Source organism: Microtus pennsylvanicus, chromosome 1, assembly GCF_037038515.1.
Source record: "Microtus pennsylvanicus isolate mMicPen1 chromosome 1, mMicPen1.hap1, whole genome shotgun sequence".
Taxonomy (NCBI): domain Eukaryota; kingdom Metazoa; phylum Chordata; class Mammalia; order Rodentia; family Cricetidae; genus Microtus; species Microtus pennsylvanicus.
In genome coordinates, this window is record NC_134579.1 from 64,692,108 (window position 1) to 64,710,031 (window position 17,924).

Consider the following 17,924-nt stretch of genomic DNA (forward strand, 5'->3'; position numbering starts at 1 on the left):
AGACCCTGTCTCCAGTATGGGGGGGTGGACTTGGAGGCTATCCAGGGGACAGCCTGCAGGCTTCTGTGGTTTCTACCAGCAGGGCTGGAGGACACTCCCCACTCCCTGTATTGTGTGACTCAGGCCGAAGCGATAGAGTTATCCAGAGGCAACTTTTGAACTCTTTGTCCCCCACAGTGAGCAGAAATCCCCTTTCTCCTGCTTTGGTGGGGCAAGGCATGTTGTTGGAAGCCTGCAGGCACTGACTCTGAAGGGTGGCGTCAAGGATAGTGGCCATCAGTCAGTCTGTTCTCAAGATGGTGTCGTGTCTCCCTTATCGTATGGCCAGGTGGAAAGGCATGGGCCGTGGGTATGGTCATGTCTCCCTCATTGTCAATTTTGAGAGTACCATACTGATGCAAAGAAAGCTGTTGCGGTTCAGCCTGAGACTGACTCGGTGCTCTCATCTGTAAAATGGATCCTCAAAAAATGTGGCCCGCTTAAAAGTCACTGGATTTGAATGGGCCTTTCCCACTGTGAGGTAGGGTGGGGTCAGCTGGTCAGCTGACCTTGCCATCAAGACATTATCATGCTGGCCTATAAAGAAGCCCTTAGCCCTAGCTGCCCAGGAGGGCTGCAGGCCGGGGTGACGCATCCTTCTTCCTTCCCCACTAGGAGGAGCACTCGGCACTTGCTGAGGTCAGGAGGGCGGGCGAGGGGGGCGGGGAGGGGGAGAGGAGCGTCTGGTCCCCGCTGCCTGGTCCTGCCCTCCCCGCAGAGCTGGACCTCGCGTCTCCAGGGCCCGCTCTCCCTCCCGGGTGCTGGCAGGCTCTCAGAGGCCGGAGGAGGAGGTCTGGCTGCCAGGAAGGGTGGGGCTGCCAGACGCGGCAGAGCCACACTGTGACCCAGCCGTCCCGGAAACGCTCCCAACCTTGGCCCTCAGCGTGCACATCCGGCTGGGAGGGGTGTCGGCAGGACTGTCAGGGGGACGTGGGATGCCTCCGAGGTCAGGCTGCTGAAGATCACCAAAATGGGAAAGAACAAACGTATTTTTTTTCTAGCTCATCCTGGGGTGAGAGGCATTTTGAAGGGCTCGGTGTGAAACAGAAACAAACCTTTAGCAGGGCATTTCTCTCCAGAGTCTTCCCCAGGTTTGCATGTAAACTGGATTTATTAATTAAAAGAAAATAGTCAATGGATATTAAAGAGTGTTCATTCTGTGCCAAAATGGTTACCTACACGAATACTTCTACAACAACTCGGTATCTATTTTGTCCGTTTTATACATGGGAATGCAGAGGCGGGAAGAGCCATGGGACCAAAGTCACCTTAGTCCCAGGGTTGGATCCCAGATACAACACCCCCCTCCCCACGCCGAATTTTTTGCATTTTTCTTTTCTTTTCTTTGTTGAAAGCGGAACCTTAGGTTACCCATCTCTGCAAACTGCCAGTATCTGGCATGCCCTCAGTCCAACTGTGTTGAGCAGGAGCCTGTGGGCACTTGGGAGGGTCTCCTTAGCACCATGAACAGAACAAACGAAATAAAACACCTCGCAGCTTTGAGGTGGGCACGTCATGGGGCCACAGTGAACCTGGAGCTAAGGGTCTGCATTTCTTCTTTTGGTGTGGTTTTTCCCTTCCCACAGACTGTGTCAGGACGATGCTGTTGGGAGTCACTGGCAGACCCCTCCCTGTACCTGGTGGGAACGGAGGAGGCAGAACCGAGAGTCCCTGTGTGTCCCAGATCCTCCAGGCCTGGGGGGAGGGGTTGAGTGGAAAGACACCTGCTTCCTTCACTGACATCATCGTGGGAGGCCTTCTTCTCACCAAGTCCTGGTAAAGGAGATGACGTGGACCAGGAATCTTGGCCTGCCTAGAGCCCTGAGTCACAGCATCTGGCCCATGTTCTGGAGGAGCGCAGACTCTTATGTTACAGCTTCCAAGGATGCCTGGGGCTGGTCCAGCCTTTTGCAACTAGGTGTGAGAGGGGAAGGGGTACAGGCAGGGTTGACAGTATCCTTACTCCAACATACCACCTCACCTACCAGCTATAAGCGGAGCTCAGTTTTCCCTTCATGTCCCCCTGCCCTGCGTTCTTGACACTCAAGCCAGAACTGTCTTTTGCTCCCATCACTTTGACTCTTTGGGTGTGGGCTGGAGTTCAGCAGGCCACACTGATTTAGATTCAGAAGGAATCCCTATGGAAAATATAATCCATCCTAGAATCCTCAGTGGAGGGAGAGAAGTCATGCAGGCGTGGGACGTCACGAAGGGTGTACACGGGGACAGCAAGCAGCCTGAGACTGGCGAGACAGGAAGTTGCTGTCATTCCAGACTGCAGGGCCGGAGAGAAAAAGGCATTGACAGAAGCCAGAGGGGAACCACGACCTTGGTGCACATTTCTTGGTAGGAGTTTGGGCTCCAGGGGTGGTGATGCCAGGCAAAAGGAGAGAGACTGCTCCTTATCCTCCTCCCTGGATCTCCTGGCAGTAGGGGGCTTGCCCTTGGCAATGATAGTTTATAAGAATAGAGCCGTGAATCGGAAGGCAGGAAAGGAGGATGGGCAGATACAGCCCTGGGTCTGAGGTGGAACGGGTCACGCATCCATTAACCTACCATCCCTCTAATGTGGGAGCAGAATTGAAAAGCACACTTGCCTCCTAGAGACTGGCCTGAGTAGTTAACTCAAATGTTACTTCCGTCCTGAGGGGGTGGCGTGGTGGACCATTTTTGGAGGATGACCTGCGCTCTGCACATTTTTCAGAAGATGGAGCTGTATCTGGTGCTTAAACAAGCCCCAGATGCTTCAATAGAGTGTCGCAGCAAGGGCGGCAACGACGGCGAGAGGGACTGATTGACGTGCTCATTTGGTTGATGCTGGAGTCCATCAGGAGACTGAAGAGTCTCAGCTCAGATATATCAATAAACTTCGAGCTTCTGGCTCTGCGTCATTCTTCAAATGGAGAACCTGCTTTTTTCAGAGTTCTATAGAAATGAATGACAAGATGTCCCAGGGAGTGTGTAGGTAGATTGCTCGGATAAAGGCTTGTGCCTGTAAACAAGCGCCCCATGGGAGCGTTGCCTGACCTAGCTCGTGTGGTTATCATCATGATACCCTCCCAGGTGGCACCTGTACTCCTCATTGCGTAACCACGGAAACAACAAATGGTATACAAGAGTCAGTTTGTCCACCCCCCGGCCACCTCTGCAAAAAGTTCATTCTTCAAACTCCTCAAATTCCTTCCTCCTCTTTTTCACCCCACCCGCTACCTTGTTTCAAAGATACTGTATAGCATTTTGTCAGGTGCTGGGCAAATAGTGATCCTACCGGAGCTGGGTCTGGGCTCATCTCCTAGCTGGCCCAGTCTGTGAACACTGTCTGCTGAACATCGCTAGTAACAGGAAGCTCACTTCTTCTTCTTTTTTTTTTTTGATGGACTATACTTTATTTATTTATTTTTTATTGAAAAAAAAATTTCCGCCTTCTCCCAGCCTCCCATTTCCCTCCCACTCCTCTCCCCCTCCCTCTCCATTCTGAAGAGCAGTCAGGGTTCCCTGCCCTGTGGAAAGTCCAAAGTCCTCCCCTCTCCATCCTGGTCTAGGAAGGTGAACATCCAAACTGGCTAGGCTCCCACAAAGCCAGAACATGAAGTAGGATCAAAACCCAGTGCCATTGTCCTTGGCTTCTCATCAGCCCTCATTGTTCGCCATATTCAGAGAGTTCGATTTTATCCCATGGTTTTTCAGTCACAGTCCAGCTGGCCTTGGTGAGCTCCCAATAGATCAGCCCCACTGTCTCCGTGGGTGGGTGCACCCCTCGTGGTCCTAACTTCTTTGCTCAAGTTCTCCCTCCTTCTGCTCCTCATTGGGACTTTGGGAGCTCAGTCCGGTGCTCCAGTGTGGGTCTCTGTCTCTATCTCCATCCATCGCCAGATGAAGGTTCCGTCCAGATGGAACTCCTCAGCACCTCAGGAAGCTCACTTCTTTATGGGACAGCATAATCTTCTTTATTAAAGCTGAGTTCCGCCTCCCTGCCATGCTTGTTCTGACTCCTTGGAACTTTGCCGGATGAGTGTGGCTCCAATTTCTATGTCACAGCCCTTGAAATGTAGGGAAACGAAGACGGTGTATCCGGCAAATGTTTTCACTCCCTGGTTTCCACTCGGGACAGGGAAGCCAACTTTCCACACTATTGTATCCCTCAAGACGGTGAGATAAGAGCTAGCATGGTCTGGGTGCCTGGGCTCTGTCCCCAGTGTTCCCGGAAGAAAGGAAGCAGCGTTGTGTACCCAGGAAGGAACACATGTGGAGGTTTACAGGTGAGGGGGCAAGTTCACTTCTGTCTGGGGTCCTTCTGTCTGGGGTGCGGCATGTTTGCCAGGCATGCTCTGGGTAGCTGCCTGGGACAAGCCTGAGCGGCAGAGTTCGGGGTCTGTGTCACAGCTTCCTCTGTTTCCGAAGGTTCCTTTTTACACCTCCCACAGCTTGACCCCAGCGTCCCTGGGAATGCCGGCTGACAGCTGCACGGAGTAGAGCCTCAGCAGCCCTTGTCGGGTGCCAGCTGGCCGTGCCTGGCCACCACCCGGGGATGTCAGAGCAGAGCTGCAGGCCACCCTTCCGCCAGCAGGAAGCCCGGCCGCAAACACTTGGACAGGAAGCCTGTGTGTTGGCCAGCTGAGACAGCTCTGGTTTCTCTTGTGTCTGAGGGTTTGGCCTCTGGGTAGAGGAAAGTGAGCCAGGTGCCATGAGGCCGCAGACTCCCCCTTGAGCTTGGGTTGTGGGTTCAAGGTTGTAAGCCGAAAAGCATCATCCAAGCTGGGGCAGAGGAGGTGTTTCCTGGAGGAAGGGCGAGGGAGCAGGGAACACGATGTTTACCAGGCCTGGGCCAGCTGGCTGATGCTGAGCTGCGATCCCTTTGTGCTGGCTCCAGGGACGATAGGGTTGATGGTTCAGTCCTCCAGTGCAAACCCAGGCTGGCTCCCATTTCTTGGCTGTCTCTACATCTGGGAACTCACACTGCAGTCTCATGGGGTTGGGATGTCCACATGTGCCTGGATTCCAGGGTGACTCCTCAAGGGTACCAAGCTGTGTTGTGGGAGAATTACTGAAAACTGAGCATGCTCTGCCAGGGACAAAGATGGATTCTGCATGCAGGGCTGACATTTTTTACTCCTGACTATATACGTACATATCTTGAAGGCAGTCTTTGCTTCCATATAAGAGTCATGAAGGTCCCTAGGATCACAGGGCACTTAGATTTTCACAAGTCCCTCACAGCCTGATTAACCAGTAAGAGATGTCTGGTGTCAGGTACCCAGGGAAGTAGATTGGCATAAGGTCACAAACTCAGTGTTTGCAGAACCTGGGTGACCACAATGACTTCTGCCTCTCTAGAAAGACAACGAAGAGGTTTCTTTCCAAAGATATATAGATGCTCATGCATCGATCCGAGCAGGCTCACCTGGGCGTCTGCTTTGGGCTCACATCCCAGGGGGACTCGGCTTGTGGCTTTTGTCACTTCTGGGCTTCCTCGCAGCTCTTTTATTTTGCCGTTTGAATAATCTAGGTTTTATTCTACTTTGTGGCCTCTGTGATTTTGATTCTAGACCAGGGCTCAGCAACTTCTTCTACAAAGGCAGCCTGGTAAACTTGCTAAGGTTTGTTGAACATGTGTTATTGGTGGTCATGGACCAGTCTCTCCTGTGCATGTGTAAAAGTGACTACAGATAATACATAATCAAGTGGTCTTATCTGTGTCCCAATAAAACTTTATCCACCCAACAGGCAGTGGGCCAGAATTGGGCCCCCAAGCCATAGTTTGTTGGCCTTAAAACTCCTTCAAGGCAAAACTATGTGTTTTTTTAATTTGTTTTTGTTTTTTATTTTTATACAGAGTCTCACATATTGGTTTGAACTCACTATGTAGTTAAGAGTCAGAGTTCATCCAATGACTGAGTAAATGAACAAATTAGTTTTGCAACAAGATCATTTCCGGCGCTGCTCCCACACGTCATTCTGCTCCCCAAGTGGGGACAATAAGTTATCGAGTGTCATCTCCTTGAAGGAATACATAGGCTGGTTTGAGCCAGTTCTGGTTACTCTCGCATGTGGCTCATCTTTCTCATCCTTGTTCCCCTTTGAAATGTGGGATGGCCCCAGCCTCAGAGGACGGCAGTAGGGTAGTGGGCGTATAGAAAGTCTGAGGGTCGGTGGAGAGGGTTGGAGAAGTGACAGGAATTGCTCCCTGAGAGGAAGCAGGGTGGCCACTGATAGTCACCGTGTCCTGATAGGTTTAGATTGAGCCTCAGTGTTCTCTTGTTCTGTGCTCCAGGAAGAGCATACTGTGAATGAGGAAAATTCCTTAGCCTGGGAAACTGGGCTCATGGCAGCTTGCAGAAGGCTCCTGTGGGGCACCCCAAACACACTCTGTCCAAATGACCTCTTCATATCCACCTCGTCTCCTTTCTCCATCTCTCTAAACCCCAAGCCAGAAGCCCCCCCCCCCCCCCGCCCCATCTCCTCTTCTCCATGTATGGCCCAGTTGGGTTATCAGCTTTCTTAAAGTTGCTCTCTGCTTTTGAGCAGGTTTCTTGAGACATGATTCAGATAACTAGTAATTGACCAGTCTTGATGATAAGTCAAAGGTTTTCATATGTTTACAAAGTTGTATTGTTAGGGCTGGAGAGATGGCAGTTCATAGCACTGGCTGGTCTTCCAGAGGTCCTGAGTTCAATTCCCAGCACCCACATGGTGGCTCACAACCATCTATAATGGGATCTGATGCCCTCTTCTGGCTTGCAGGTGCACATGCAGAGTGTCCATACATAAAATATAAATAAATTAAATTAAAAAACCCAAAGTTGTGTGATCATTATTACAATGATTTAGAGCTTTTCCATTGTCCCTAAAAACAAACTCCTAGAGGCACTGCGGTCCTTCCGCACTTTTTCCTAGGCCTAAGCTAACTTTATGGCTAGCTTATTGTACATTTGCTACTGGGGACCTGCCTGTTCTGAACATTTCATACACATAGAATTATACCATACCCCATAGATGCCCTTGGGGTCTAGCTTCCCTCATTTAGCCTAAAAATTACAAGCCTCCTCTATTTCATTGCTTTTATCAATATTTCCATTCTTTTTTAAGGGCTGATAGCATCCCATGGCATAGATTTATGACATTTTATTTATCCATTCATTAACCATAAAATTTTGGTACACCATTCAAAGAAGAAAAAGAAGCAAGGAGGAGCTCAAGGAAGTCACAGCCCCCACGGGATCTGATGGAAGAATAACTGGACAAAGTTTAACAACCGTGCATTGATCCGATGTCCAGGCAAAGAATAGTGACTTCACAGAGGAGGGCCACCTTCCCAAGTGCCTTCCACCCCAGGATAGGGCCAAGAGAACCCATGTTATCCTGACCTCCAGCCCTGTTGTGTATCCCCTACTTTATAAACCAGAGCGTGGAGCACAGATGAAGTCCCCAGTGAGTCTGTATTGTTGACATGATCATGGCTGTGTCAGGGACACCAATGCCTCAGAGTCACAGGAATGGCAAGGCTTTCCTTAGGTCAGGCTCAGGAGAACTACCAGGCTTTCCTTTGGTCCAAGTTCAGAGGTTGCCCTTTGGTTAAAAAATGGTGCATTCAAAAAAGGCTGCAGGGTCACCTTCCCCCCATCCCAGACTGCTTCCTTAGAGACCCTCTATGGATACCAGCTAAACCGCCTCCTTGTCTGTGCCATATATAACAAACACCCCGAATATCTTTCCTGCTTGTCTGTTTCATCTGAGGGCATGGCCCACTTGTGTCTGGTTTTCTCAGTCTCCTGTTGCTCCCAGTCAGGCTTCCAGGACCCTGCCTAGCGGACAGCAGCAGGCCTACAGGATGTGTATTGAGGTCATCACAGAAGCAATGGGGAATGTATAAGCTTGGTCACCTTAGTTTTAATCTGTGTCCTGGATAACCAATTACAGCTTAAGATCCCAGTGTAGGTCTGGACTTACTTTTAGAGAATGATTTTAAGGACTGAAAGGCCACGCTTGTCACAGAACAGGCACGGAGACTGTCACCTGTCAGACTGAAAAGACTTCTTCTGGCTCAGAGGTCTAGAGGTTTCAGTCTATGATGGATAGCTGATGCTTAGAGTGTGTCATGGTGGGAACATGTAACAGAACAAAGCCCACGTACAATGTGGCCAAGGAGAAGGAGACAGTCAGACCCCTACAGTCCCCTCTGAGTGTGCATATGAGGATCCTGAAGGCGTCTCACCAGGCCACCCCTCTTAAAGACTTCATCCTTAACCACACGGGCCTTTGGGGGGTCTTTTATGAGCCAAACCATAGCAAACTGATATTGCGTTGCTTATTCCATCTTCTGTATCTCACTCCGGCTCCCTTTCAGTCTTCTAGTGTAACCAGCAGGAAGACTGTATTAAAAACGCAAGAATCAAGTGTCTGACAGCTGGAAGGTACCTCCTAACACTTACTCTCGCCGGGCTCACAGAGGGGAGATGGCTGTCCAGGAAGCACCTCTGGCAGGGGGAGGCGGTGTTTGCAGAGGCTCCATCTGTCTGCGGTTTCCTAACAAACCACAGAGGCTGCCTCTGTGCATGATGCTGCCCCTCCAGGATGCTAGCTGCCTCCCCGTTGGACCTTTGCCTCTGCCACGGTCGTAAAAGGCTATGCAGCCTCCCCGTCTTTGTATGTTCCCGCTGGCTTCATGCTGTCAGGCAGAAGCATGTGATTAGCAGGCTGTGAAGTGTGGAGAGCGAAGGCCTGCTCTCCTTTGGCCCCCGTGCCAGCAGGTGGGCCATGTTCTCACCTATTTTGGGATTCGTCTAAAACAAGAAAAAAAATCTTTGGACACTGAATGGTCAGAAAAACAACAGGTGTCCACGACGGCTCTAAATATAGCGTTCTCGAGCAAGCAAAACATGGAGCTTTGTCCCATCAACAATGCCAGGGTCGGGCAATGAGTCAGACAACTGGCAGGCAAGAATAACGGGAGACAGGCACTTTTAAAAAAGGTTGTGTCCCAGGTGAGTGTCTCAGAGGGGGGACAGGGTGTGTGGAGGGGAGACTAGGGTCCCGCAGGGAGTGAGATGTTTCTAGTAGCCAGGAGTGTGCCTTTCATGCTGCCCGGAAGTCTTCGGTAGACATTGGTAGGTGGGTCCAGGTTCCCGCAGGTACAGAGCCAGGTGGTGGACTTGTCTCTCTACTACAGAAGCCATAGCCCATGTGACCTTTTGCCTTCTTATTAAATGATACTCTCATCCAGGGATGGAGAGATGGAACAGAGGTTAGGATCACTTGCTGCTCTTCAGAGGACCCAATTTCAGCTCCTAGCACCCTGTTGGGCTGTTCTATGTTGTCCTCTGACTCTAAGATTCTTCGGGAATGTCCCCATCCCCAAACTTGCTGGTATCTATCCTTTTGGGGCTGCTACAACTGTTCCTTTTGTTGGGGTCCTAATGAACCCAGTAAAAAGCAGTCTTTTTCTCTCCCTAGGTATAGAAGTAACTTTGAGGAGCAATGACCTTGACTGAGCTGAAGATTTATTTATTTTTTATATGTTCCCACTTTATTGCTTTAGGAGCGAGGCCACACAGGTTTCCTCAGGCAGTCTGTGGAAGGAATAGCCTTTCTTCCCTGCCTGGGTCTTGCAAAGATGGGCAGCTCTGGGCTTCCCTCAAGGGCAGGCCAGGCCAGGGAAGGTGATCCAAGGATGGGAGATTCAGGTGTGGGCTCTTCTTCCTTAGTCAAAGCAGTCACCCTGCTCCTGAGGAAAAGCTTCTCTCTCGTAGCACTATAGGGGAAGTCGGGACTTTGGAGGTGCTAGAGCCAGACCCGTCCAGTCTTTTAAGGCTCCAGAAATAGCCCAGTGTCTACCGTGGAGAGATGCAGAGCTGGGGGCAGATACGGAACATCTGTGCCATCGCAAGATTACTCAGCCTGACTAAGATCTGTATCCAAGCCAGTGTTGATAATGGTCACTTGGGCATAAAATGGCCATGCGGTGGAAGCCACCACCTTGCTGAGGTCTGGCTATGTGCTCAGCACAGACCCACGACTTTGCAGGCTTTTGCTCCTGCTCAGGGTGGATTACAGGTCACGTCCCCCAAAGCTGCAGGTTGGGGCTGGGGTTTTCCTATCTCTCACTAGTTGCGCTTGTATCTGAATTATAGACGTGTGGGTTTTCAGAGCCGTTAGGGACTCAGATACCATCGAGCCTTGTTGCAGATTAGGCATCTGGTTTGCGAGTGTGGAAGGAAGGTGGCAGCTAGGGAGAGGGCCCTGGAGGGGTTATGTGTGACATGTGGGACTTCTCCACCCTCTCCACCCCGTCACCCCTCCTCCCTAGACCCAGTCATTCAGGAAGACAGTCCAGTCAACTAACCAGAAGTCAGGAAGCCTGCAGGGGTCCCCACCCATCCTGGTTGCAGTGGGGCCCTATTCCTAGCAACCATTGCCAGGAGGTATCTCCTGCAAGGCCCGGTGCTTTCTCTAGCGTGTCCTGACTCCTTGCTTTGGCCTGGATCAGGAACTTTAGACTTCAGTTGTTCTGTTTTCTTCCTGTTTTATGACATCATCTGAGTTTCTGGGGTGGCTGTCCCACACCCAGCCTGAAAAGAGATAAGGAGATTTTGTGTACGTGTATGTGTGCGTGTGTGTGTGTGTGGTGTGTGTGTATGTGTGTGTGGTATGTGTATGTGTGTGTGTATGTGTGTATGGTGTGTGTTTGTGTGTATGGTGTGTGTATTTGTGTGTGGTATGTGTATGTGTGTGTGGTGTGCATATGTGTGTGTGGTGTGTGTATGTGTGTGTGGTGTGTGTATGTGTGTGTGGTGTGTGTATGTGTGTGTGTGGTGTGTGTATGTGTGTGATTTATTTTCTTCATATATTCCTACTTTATTGTTTTACATTTAAAAAAGCCACTAAATTTACTTAATTAATGCAAGTCAGTTCCGAAATTCAAAGTATCTATCTTAGGATAAAAGAATTTGCTTTTCTTACATTGGAAATAGTCGAACAGCAAAAGATAAATTGCAAAATCAATTCTCATCTTAAAGTAAATACAAGTGAACCAAAGCTTCACTAGGCATTGACCAGAAATGGGACTCACTTACACCAATGGACACCGATGCCTTTGTATGTGAGCACAGGACGCACTATAGCCGTTTGCTGTAGGTGCTCATGCTTTGGGGAGCTGGGTTGTAATGGGCTTGATACAGGAAGCAATGCATGTTCTTCTGGAAGAGAAACAGAGGCAGGCCATGTGGAATACCCTCACAGCAGAAGAGAAACGGGCAGGCCATGTGGAGTACCCTCACAGCGGAAGAGAAACAGACAGGCCACGTGGAGTACCCTCACAACTCCCGTTCGCGTCCCGTGTGGAGAACAGTAACAGAGCCCACGGCAGAGACCTTGCCTCTCACTCCAGCCTAACTCTGATTGCCCTGCACCTATTGTGAAGTCTCTTTCCTCTTGGTTGACTCTCTCCAACCTTTGGGAATCCTCCCTGCCGAGCCCTGTCACCCTGGAATGACCCTGGAGTTACAGAAGAGACCTCTGCCCTGGTGTCCTGGGTGGAGGTGAATCGCAGGGATGGCAGCTCAGAGGTTGGGGACCATCACATGTCACATTGAGAAGTGGGAAGTCTGTGCCTCTGAACCCACAGCCGACCATCCATGACCCTCTGCTCGGTTGAGTGAGATCTTTGTGTGACCAGCTTCCAGCTGCCTTTGTTTTGCTCTGTTTCTGTGAGTCAAGCTCTTGTTATGTCTCTCCCAACCTGGTCTTAAGTTCCAGATCCCCCTGCCTCTGCTTCCTGAGCACTGGGATTATAAACGTACCCCACACACTGGCCTCAACTGCTTTTCAATGGGAAAAGCCCTGACCCAACTGCTTGCTTTGCACATTGCCTTAAGTATTGAGTGGAAGTCTTTTCTTGGCATGTACTTCTGAAGCTCTCCTATTCAAATGAGGTCCCTCTTGGAGGGGCAATCAAACTTTGGCATTAAAACTGCTCTCTTCCCTCTTTGGTTGGCTGTCTGTTTTTATTTATTGCAGGCTCCGAATCTTAGTCTGGTTTGTGAAGTCTGGCTGTTTATCTTGAACTGTGAGCCTGGACTTCATCAGAACCGGCAGTATTGTAGAGGATGTGTCCGAGGATGAAAGTTTGAGGTCTCAAAGTTTAAATCTGAGCCTCTGACCTGAGCCCCAGAGGCATAGATTTTGCCGCTTTAGAAGCTGCTGTCTCGGGAAAGAATTTACTCTAAATGATACCCCTTATCTGTGTGGCATATGCTCTAAGAGCTTCAGGGAGATGGGTAAGTCCAAAGGGAGCACCAAACAATATGAGTGCTGAGCTTTCTCCCGTGCAGACACGCCTATAACAGCTGGGCACAGTAAGAGGCGAACCCCAGCTCACAGCAGAGTAGACCAGAGTGACAGTGAACTGAACTGTACAATTCACTATCCCCATTCAGCTACACCCCTGTAATAGAAGTCACACGAGTGTGGCCTCTTTCTGTATCCCGTATTGTACTGTACCCCATCTGCTTACCTTCCAGTGACAGCGAGAGATAATGCTGCCAGGAAGCGCTCCCCGGCCTCCCTGGTATGTCCGGATTGTCCAGATTCCTATTCCCGGGTTTGGGGGTCCTCATTAAGAAAGTAGGGGTCATGTGAACTGAAGTACTGGAATGCTGCAAATCAGTGTCATACCAGAGAGGACAACGCAAGTGGCCAAGGTGACTGTGGTGGGGGTTGTCTAGATGCTCTTCTTACCTGTGGTGTAAGAGTACTGCGCTTGTTCACACTGTTACAGAGAACAATTGAGCTTAGAATTGTCGCCAGCCACGGTGGAGCATGACAGCACTTGGGAGAAGGGAGCAGGAGTTCGAGGCCACCCTGGGTTTCTTAAGACCCTATCTTGAAACAAAACAAAAACGCCACAAAAGTAAACCATTATTTGTGTTTGTTTCAGGGGCTTTTTTCCCCTACTTTGTATTTTCAGACTATGGTTGACAGTCGATAACAATAGCCCTTGGGGTAAAAACTGCAGACCACAGGGGCTACTGGCTGGAAATTATGCAGTTACAGAAGGCTGGTAGCTCTAATTCAATCCAGAGGAAACTTCATGGGGGGCCGTGCTCATCCCTGAAGATCCCCAACATTAACCAAGGGTCTGCCCTCAGGAGGGTGTTTTTAATGAGCACTTATTAGCTGACCAGATCAGTGACGAAGTGCTATGGGAGCCTCACAGGGACAAACCTAACACAGAGAAAGCTGAATCACGAGGGCACAGGTGCCTCTCTTCCTGCTCTACCCACTGTGTGCGCTCCATGCGGAATTCTTGCAGTCAGGCCTGACTGATCTCTGGTATTCAGGTTGGCTTTAATGTCAACTGCCCGCAAATTAGAACCACCTGAGTAGGAAGCCTCCACTGAGGAACCAAATATCCTGACTGCCTTGATTGATGTGGGAAGGCGCACCTTGCTTGCGGGTGACACCTTCTGGTCACAGCCTGGATAAAAACCGTATTTCAGATGGTTCTGCGACCAACAATTCCAAGCTTTCGTTGTAGGCTAGGGACCAGCTGCTGTCTGGGAATCTTTCTGGTTCCTGGTGCAAGATTTGGACTACTGAGGCACCCCATCTCATGGACTGAGTAGCTACAGGTTGTCATGTTAGCAAATTCATATGCACATGTGTAGATACATGTATGTATATATATGCACGTGTAAGTGTATGCGTGGTTGTGCGTGTGTTCATCCCCTTGGACTGGAGTTTCCGCCTTCAGTGCTCCAGTTCCTATCTAAGGCTCAGTCTGTGTCCTCCCAAGCTTTTCTAGGCTGGAGCCTGTCACCTGCTGGAGACTGTGTTGTGCTGTTCTAGCCTGGATGGCCACCAGCTCCCACCTGACGACTGCTCCGAACAAGCGCAATGCAGGCTCAACATTCCCAGTCTACCTGGCACTGGGCCACCTTGGCATTTTCTGTCACCAAAAGACACCCCCTACATCTAAGTACTCAACTAACGATCCAAGAATTGAGAATCGTCTTAAGTTATTTCCCCTCCCTCACCATCCTCCTCCAGTTAAAGGCACACCCCCATCTCTCTGTTCTGGAGAATTCTCCTCTTCCCACGCATGCCCATTTGCTTGCTCATCATGGCAGCCTGAGACCCAGCACAGGGTTCTTTAGAGAGGTTAATATCGTATCTGTGAGTATGAGCATGAATGAGCTAGCAATTCCTTGATGACCTAGCCCTTCCTTACCTCTCTGATTGCCTCAGATTTCCCTCATGAGCAATTTCTGAACCCCTTGTTACTCCGTGTACTTCCTGGGCCCCTCTGCTCCGCTGGAGCCCTGCTTCTGTCTCCGTGGACAGCTCCTCTTCTCCCTGCTCTATTTGACTGCTTGTTTGGTTTTGGTTTTTAGTTTTTGGATACAGGGTTTCTCAACGTAACGCTGACTGTCCTGGAACTTGCTCTGTAGACCAGGCTGGCTTCAAACTCACAGAGATCCACCTGCCTCTGCCTCCTAAATGCTGGGGTAAAAGGTGTATGCCACTACCACCCAGCACTGTAGAGAACTTTCTTAGGGAGCCCATATCCCATGACGTTGGTCTTGCCTGTTCCCATATTGATTTTTATTGTTGTTGTTGTTGTTTACAGTGATTGTTTTTGCTGAGCGGTATTCTAGGAAACAGGATTTGGACTCGTCAGTCACTGGATTCAAGCTTCTTAGGTATCTGTTGTCTAATGGAGACGTAGAAAGTCCCCATGTTGTGACTAGACCCTTTTACTCTCCACTCTTGTGTGTCGCTTCTCATTCCACTGGATTCTGGTGGTGGTCACTCAGGTGTCCTTCTGCGCATGGCCTCAAGACCAGCTCCACGTGGCCGGCTGTCTCTGAGCACTGGAATTGCCCGTCCTGGTCTTTGCCACACCAGGTCACTTAGGGCAGAGTGCCCTGATCAGTATAAGACTCGGTTAATTGTCCTTTGACCTCCTAGGGAATGTGCCAAGTCCCTGCCCTCCTGCTGTGTTCTAAGTGTTTCTCCTGTGGGGCTCTGTGTTTGGAAAGGTTTGCTGACTTGTGAAGTGCCCTAGGGCAAGGGTGACATTCATTCTCCCCAGACCTCTCCCCATCCCCAGAACACCCAAAACAGGGGCATGTGTGTGCCAGTCGGTTCCTGGGAAAGTGCAGCTGGTTCTGCTGAGTCGATTTGAAGGCTGAAGGGTGGGAAAGAGGGAAGGGCTCTGGGAATTAGGCCAGCTGGAGGGAAGCCCTGAAGTTGAGGGAGGGTGAAGGAGAAGGACACATTCTTCACCAGAAGTTGGGTGAAAGCAGGGAAAATGTTGACGACTGTGCAGGAATAGCTTGCACAGAACCATTGGAAGACACCTGAGGAGAGCCGCGCCTGAGACATGCGGCCTGGCTGAGCGAGGTGAGACCTCCCAGGTAGGTAGAGCACTGGTCCGCTAGGCACTGGTCTGTTGGCGACAAGGGCAAGGCTGACAGGAAAGGGTGCCTCACCCCACTTGCCCGTGAGTGTGCCTTCTATCCTTTTACCAAGATGAAAGTCAAGTCAGAGTCATGTTCTCTGTCCTCTTCAGAGAGGACATGACAAGGGTCCTCTGCCACCACCACCATGTCTCCCCTCTCTTCACTTCTCACACCAAAGGCCACGTAATTTCCTGACACTCGCCTCTGTTTCTCATTTCACCATCACAGTTCTACGGTTTATGTTTCATCTGAGTCCAGGATCAGGGCGGTCAAAAGGCTAGCCCAAGGTCATGCAACAACTGCTCTGGGAGTTGCGGAAGGGAAAAGCATATGCTGGGCAAGCGTGCATGCCTGAGTTCAAACCCAGCACCCATGGGAAAAGCCCAGCAGGGCCGTGAGTACCTGTAACCCCAGAGCTGGGTGGGGCTGTGGAGAAAAAGATTGCTGAGGCTCGCAGGCTGCCAGACTCAGTAAGAGACCTGATTCAAAAAGAATAAGGAGTGACTGAACAGGACACTCAGTGGGATCTGGTACTCCAAATGCACGCACCGGCATGTATGCATGTATGCATATGGACCGTAACACACACACACACACACACACACACACACACACACACACACACACACGGGTAAGTGTTGCTGGGCAAGCCTAAGTCTGTGCCATGTGCCTGTCCTTGTTCTCTGAGTGTGTACCTGTGTCGTCTACACCCCGTATGCGGGGGTGACCCAGCAGGTAGTAAGTGCAGACACGCAGAACTGTGCTGGGAGCGTCCTGAGGTCAAGCGTGTCACATGTGGCCAGTGTGTACATGCGCTCACACACAGGGGCACTCCACCCCCTTCTCAGATGTCTTGGCTCTGGCTTTGACAACTGAAACCCAGCTGCGCTCTGGCTGTGGAAACATCCGCTGTGGAAACCTAGAGGCTGACAGTCCCTAAAGAGGGGTTCCACATGCTGCCAGCGAGCAGGCCTGGCCCTCCGCCTAATTCCCTGCAAATGCGCCTTAAATCTGTTTCTAATTTGGATTCTGCCTCCTCCGCCCTCACCACCCCTTCCCACTCTCCGGCTTGCCCCAAGCCAGTCAAATTATGCTGAATAACGGCTGTGGAGGGGAGGAGAAGGCGAAGAAGCAACTGTGGACTACCGGACGCCGTGACAACGTCACGTTTTCATTTATAAAGGGAACAGCTCAGGAGTCAAAGTGAGAAATAATTTGGTCTAGCACTGCAGGTCATGCCACTTCAGGGAAGAACTCAGTAACTGTTACACTCCACCGTCCTCTGTGTCGAAGGAAGCCCACATGCCTACGTGCAGATGCAAAACCAGGGACTGTCCGTCCAAGGAGATGTGTATCGCCAGCAAGGATCTCAGCAGTCTGAGCGGTCCCCAGATGCGCTGGGTATAAAGGTTCTAAAGGAAAAGACGCCTCCCATATATTTTGCTGTCCTGTGACAAGCTCAGCGCCTGGAAGCCCCAGCTCATGGGAAAGTATATACAAAGCTGAAGGAGGAGAAGGGGAGCAGAGTTCTTTATGCACATACACACTGTACACCCTGACAGCAGCTTGGAAAAGCTTATCCCAGTAGAGAAAGGTGGGGTGGGCGCCAAAGATAGTGATCAGAATGTGTTTGTGTTGGGGGCAGGGAAGCGGGTGCAGACACAGTTGTTTTGAGGCCCAGTGTGCACATGGAAAGGGCGCAGGCATTCTCTAAGGCCAGGGGACTTGCCTTTCCTTGGGGCCTTGCAGACCAGTGAGCTGGGAAGTGGCCAGGGAGGCCTTGGGGCACTTGTGCTTTGTGGCCAGGTAGCCGAGGAAGCCCAGAGGAGGACCAAGTCATGCGTGCACGTCTGGCCTCTGCAGGATTTGGAATGCGTATGGTGTGCTTCCCCCCCCCCCCAACCCTGAGCTCCTGCAGCTGGTGTGTGCTGGAGAGGGGGCGGGTACTGCTTGACCTGGCTTATTGCCTGTCCCTCAGCTGGCTTGGCAGTTGTGGGAAGGTGGGGTTTGCAGCCTCTAGGCCACCAGGGAAGCCGTGAGGCTGTCAAGACCCAGAGCCACACGCTTCTCCATCTGGCTGCCAAGGAAGCCGGGAAGGAGCCGTGCTGAGAGCAATGACACCCTGAGGACGTTGCTTTCCTTTCCCTACCACACAGCGGACAAGGCCACCAGGAAGCCCTGGGAAGAAAGGGGCGGATGTGGCCACCCTTCTGTGTACCCAGGACCTGTCTCCTATTTCACCCACTAGAGCCCTCCCATCTCTCCCATCTTTAAACTGTTGCTACTTATTTAGTTATGGGCAATGCTAAGGGCGCTACAGACATTGAAACCAGTGTTTAGCGCCAAGAGCACATCCGGAGGTTCTCTCAGCAGAGAAGGCTAGCCGGCTGAGACTGGTCCTCCCCAGCAACACCCCCCCCCCCCGCC